Here is a 6,000-nt window from a genome sequence, read left to right on the forward strand (position 1 = left end):
AATGGATGTTGAAACAGTAGTAGCTCCCAAACATTAGCCACAATGCAGAAATGAAGGAAGAGATGTTTGTGTTGACAAGGTTCCGATCCAGACTCAGCATGTACCTTGTTGAGGAATAGCAGGACTGGCCTAGAATTTAACAGGTTATATTAATAAGTGTGTGGTGGTCATAGCTCAGTCACTCACATAACAAATTCAGACACATATGCAAGAGACTTACCACAGACAATAATAGTGGGTGTCAGAGGCACCTGCCCTAGCTCAACCTCTTCTGCCAGACATGTATCATCTACATGGAAGAACATGGACTCCTCCTTCTCATCAAAGTAGCTGAGCGGAAGCAGCAGCATCTCCTTCACGTCTTCTGAGCAGCCACTCTACTGTCCCAGCATCCTCTGAAGCCTTGCATAAGTCTGATGGAATCTCTGCTCTTGTGGACACAAACTGTGGTCAAGTAGTTGAGAAGCCTTTTCCCCTTCAAATCCATTCTTTATGATTCCTACACATGTGAGAAGTAAATGTGGATTTTTTTGTAAAAACGTGCTTACAACCACTTACTGGACATGACACAGACCTGCCTTCGCCAATATGATCCTTTAAGTGTGACACCAGCTCTTTCACTGTTTGAAAATGGCGGACACACAAAGAAACCGCACATTTTAAATTCACAACAACAGAAACAGCTTGTGGCTCAAGTATATTGTGTACACGGTAAAAATGGCCCTTGAAAGCTGAGTAAGTAGTAAAGGTTTTATTACAGTTGGCGCAAACACATTCGAAAAGACAGCGTGGCTCATTCCTATGCACTCTGCAATGTTGCACATAGCATCTTAACGTAACCAATTTCTTTTTACAAAAGACACAGGTGATCATTTTTAAAATTTCAAGTGTTTGTCTGTCTCTTTCTGCTTAATAATTACAAACTGATGTACTGCAATATGGAGAATTGCTAACTTGAGCCATTTGCTATTAGCACACATTTTTGCTAGGTCTCGCAGAAAGTAAGAAAACTTACCGTGCAAACTTTAGACTTTCCAATTGCGCAGTCACTCCAGACCCTGCAAAATCTTGTATGTAGTGTGTCGATTTTTTGTAAAATCTTTTGAAATGAAAAATTTCTGCGATTTCTGCTCTGTTCCGACCCGTTCGCGAGTGGTGTCCGTTGTGTCCGTCAACGAGGAGTTCGCGCCTTTCCATCATTATCCAATCACAGACGAGCTTAACCCGCGCAATTTTAAACTCAAAAAAATAAGTCTCGGAAGGAGGCGGCTTTATTGCACAGGTATGAGGCGCTGTTAGGTTGATTAGCCAGTGATGACGATGCACTGCCCATTATGAGTATTATGAATATTCTACCAGTACTGGCTTTCTATTTGAATTATTATATAAATAAATACAATAATATTAATAATTATCATTGTATTATTAATAATAATAACAACAATAATAATAATGGGCTGTAATGCATTAAAATTTAAAGACAAAAAATATATAAAGCAAGGGTTAAGATTGAACAGTACAATAGGCTACTAAAAACAATGTCATTATACGTTTATATTTTTAAAAAATATAAATAGATAGGCAGTAAACGGTTTCACGTTACAATGAAATTTTGTGTGAAATCACATTTGGTTGACCTCAATTAACATAATTTCATTAATGTTAAAAGGAATAATTTTGATAAAAGAACAAACTTGTGAAGGGAATAACATATAGTTTTTGTATTTTTTTGAAAAAAAAGACTAAAACGATAGTTTTTGCAATATTTGCACGTCAATTTATCAAAGTTGCTTTGTTATGAGTATTGCAGTAGTTCCCGGTTTCTTTTACCAATATTTGTAATTTTAACAAAAAATTCCATTTAAATCACATATTGTTGTAGTAAATCTAACAAAAAATTCTGTTTAATAGTTTACAAAATTTCACAGTGATTTAAACAAAAAATATATGTATTTGGGTTTACAAGATTTTTTTGTAGGGATTTTACAATGTTTTTATGTACATTTCACGGTCTTTTTTTAGAGTGTAGATAGATAGATAGATAGATAGATAGATAGATAGATAGATAGATAGATAGATAGATAGATAGATAGATAGATAGATAGATAGATAGATAGATAGATAGATAGATAGATAGATCCACCTAACAATGGCAGGAACTTCTGCAAACTTTCTTCCTGAAGAACCATTTTCATTCTTCTCCCACCTTGAAGAACATTAGCATCAGCTCCCCCGGATGCAGCCAAAGAAGATTTAATGGTTTGTTACATTTTATCTCGCAGGCCAGTCTGAACCAAGTCAGCCTCAAAGATCCACAAAGAGATAGATGGCTGCTCGCTCGCATCTATATAATCACAGCGTGCTACCCAAAGTCGAACACAATGACACACACTGATAAACTGTTGCTGAGAGGTGAAAACGAGAAATGCACACCTCCAGATAAGCACGCACACACACATGCCAGGCAGAGCAGGATAATCCCTCTGCTGCTTTGGTTTGGCCCTTATCTGAAGTAATAGTGGATCAGAGTCCCGTTCGGCTTTGTCTTCTGTCGTCAGACTGATGAGTTCTTTGCCTGGGGGACACCACATTTACATACTAACAACCTCAAATACAGAAATGCACCAACGTCTCTCTCTCTCTCTCTCCCCCCCCCCCCCCCCCCCCACACACACACACATACACATCTTCCCAAGATATATATTCATCCATAAATAGGACTTTGAGCTGACTAAACTGAAGTATTTCAGCCCAGAGGTCATATATTTTGGTCATGTTTTGCGGGAAGGTCAACAGCTTTTATCTCCGGTGAGACTGCAGCTGTTGTGGGACATGTCACCTCCCTAAGAAGGACACGCTCTCTTCCTTAGGATGGCTAATGACTGTTTCACGCTCTGTGATCGTGCTGCCATGGCCCCTGTTTGGACTTTACACACAAGGCTTTTGTGGATTTGAAGGCTGCTTCAACCTCTGCCCCGGCTTTGGGACGCAGCCTTTCCACCTGTGTGTGGGTGAAAGGAGGGCTCAGCTTCTGGCCTGAGCTCATGCAGACACCACTCGTAAATCCAGACGTCATACAGTGCACTGATGGCAGGAGTGGCACGTGGAGCAACTCATGGAAGAGGGAGGGGTAAAGGACCTAATTAGATCTCAATCACCAGGTATTTTTGACAATCTCTGGTAAACACACATATAACTTGTCAGGAGACACAAAAGGCAGGAAACATCGCCACACATGATCATCTGCCGTGGCCTTTGTAAAAAATAGAGTTTTATATTTTTATATCCCCAACCAAGGCCCAGCCTTTGCTATTAAAGTAACCCAGAGGCGCGCAGCAGTAAGGTTCCATGCTCTTTTTCATCTCCAGACCTGAGGACAGGTGAAGAGCATGAACTCCAAAGACCACAATGCAACAGGTCTAATGCGGCCTGATGTACTGATGTGATGCTAATTTCAATCACACCAAACGCCACAAGGCTAAGCCCTGGTGGCCTCCATCCGCAGGTACTCGTGCGCCTTTGACCCCCATGCAGAGCCACCCCAATGTGGAATGATGATCATATGACTGAGGACGTGAAATGTCTGACTGAAATTGTACCTCCACAGATTTCTGACAGGCTCCTGACCACCTTGGATGGGCTCACTCATCCCTTTCAATGTGGTTAAATGTATGCTAATTAGGTCCTTGGAGTCCTTTTTCTCCCTGGTGGAAGGTCTCCGACCAGATGCTGCAGGTCACCAAAACTGCTGTAAAGGTGAAGGTAGAACAACGAAATCATGTAAAGCTGTTTAAAAAGGAGGCAAATCACACAATTCCTGGTCCATGTTGTTCATGGTTTATCATTCAGTGTTTGAACTTTTCTTTTGTTTTAAATGAACACAGCTGTCACCGTGAGATCAGATCAGATGTGTTTAATGTTCGTGTTTATGTGTGTGAGTGGGTTGGAGAGAAAGAGAGCAAGAGAGAGAGAGAGAGAGAGAGAGAGAGGGAGAGAGAGAAGTTTTTATTGCTACATCTGCACCTGGTTGTGTCTGTCAGCTGTTAAGTGACACCTGGTGGATCATTGATTCATCATTGATATTTGATACCCCCCCCCCCCCCCCCCACACACACACACACGCTCATACAGCCATTCATTATAGTTCCTGCAGCAAATAGTGCAGACACGTTTTGAAAGCTGTGAGCTGTGAGTTCCATTCAGCAAGTTTTCTTTTAAATATGCGTCTCTCTATTGTCCCTCTTCATCTCTCTCAGGAGGATTTTATGGTTCTTTTTGCTGGATGTACCCTGACACGTGTTCTGAGCTGTTTTTTAGTCTCCTTCTGACAAAGTTCCTCCCTTAATCTCTGGATAGTTGACGAGCTTCCCCCCACGTGCCTCATCTTAGGATCTGTCAGGTGTCCTCCAATCAGCAGGAACATGGAGGACGGGACCGGGAGGCTCGGGCTAAAGCGCCAGGTGTTTCAGAGTCTCCGACAAGGTGTGTTGAGGAAATTGCCCACGTCCAGGTTAGAGGTTTGCTGTGGTGGTGTGTGTTTGGTGCGTGCTGACTGAGCTGGTCCGAGCCGGTGAGGTGACCCAGAGACGTGATGTCAGGGGACCTCCAGGCACTGATCAGACTGTAGGCAAATGCAGACAAAGTCTTGATCAGAGTGAGAATTCGAGGGACGAGGACAGGAAGGGAAAGACCCACCCGACGATGTCACAGTGTGAGGCGGCAATGGATACACTTTAGTCACACAACAACGCCGGCATCGGTTGTGTCCGATGTCCCTTCTGTTCCCACCCAAACCGTCTGCTGCTTCAGGTGGGACAGACTCACAAATGCGACGTCCACGGTCTACTGTGGTGGACTGTTGATGGGAGAAGACGTGCAGAAGCACTTGGACCTCACTCGCATGTCATCTGGGTGGCGCCCAGCTGTTACTCTAAGAGGATCAGATGATCTGGACACGGTTGAATTACAGCTGGAGCACCAACGCAGCGGCCTGCTGACTGCAGCTGCGCTCCAGACTGTAACGTGTTGCTGGGCAGAATATGGGTTTTATAGCAATGCTGGATATGTGAAAGGTTTCAGCTTTTGGGCTTAATAAGCAGCTGAAAAGAGTCACAAATGAATCTTGTTTTCTTGCTATCGATTAAAATTTTTAAGACAGAAGTGAATCCCTTTGGGAGCTGACGTGATCTGGTCCTGAAGAATCCTTAAACCTGCGGAAGCCCACCTCTGTTCCATCCTCATGCAGTGAACGCGGTCTTCAAATCACCAACGCTTCAAAATAATGTGTTTGCATCATCTTTGCTCGCGTGTGCGTCAGAGCGTGCGTGGGCACGGTGCCTCGCCTGCTTCATATGGTTGTATCGTAAACACCGTCTTCCCTGCAGGAACGTCCAGCATTTACTCAGGGTCTCGGGGAATCTCAGTACATCCACACTGAAGATACCCAAAAACCAAAACGTTTTCTGCTTCTCAGGGGGGCGGGGCTACGAGTTGAAGACAGCTGACTGGTGGACTTCATCACTTTTCACAGGCAGCAACACTTTCCCTGTTTACGCCTCGGAACTTAAACCTTAACCACATGAGACGGTAATAACACATAACGGTCACGCCTTGACCCAAGTGACCCCAAGGACCCTCAACTCGGCCGCCAATCACTCCAATGCGCCAAGTCCGCGAGGGGTTGAGAACCCGAAAAAGTTTTGTAAACTTTGCTTTGTCAAAAGACGCTTTCTCGTCCTGCATGTGAAGTTAGGAAGCACGTGCATGTGTGTTCAGCGCAGCCTTTACGTCGCAGCCGCAGCTTCGGTTACATCAGATCTTATTCTGGGAGGGGGGCGACACTTCAACCCGAAGGGCACAGCGGAGTACCGAGAACCGAGAAATGTTTCCTGGTTCCTCGTGATCCGCAGAACCTTCAGTGCTTGAACGTGACTTTTGACGCCTGCTGGTAGAGGAGCTCTTCACACACGTGTGCGTCTCTCTCTCTCTCTCTCTCTCACA

The sequence above is a fragment of the Takifugu flavidus genome, chromosome 18, assembly GCF_003711565.1.
Source record: "Takifugu flavidus isolate HTHZ2018 chromosome 18, ASM371156v2, whole genome shotgun sequence".
Taxonomy (NCBI): Eukaryota; Metazoa; Chordata; class Actinopteri; order Tetraodontiformes; family Tetraodontidae; genus Takifugu; species Takifugu flavidus.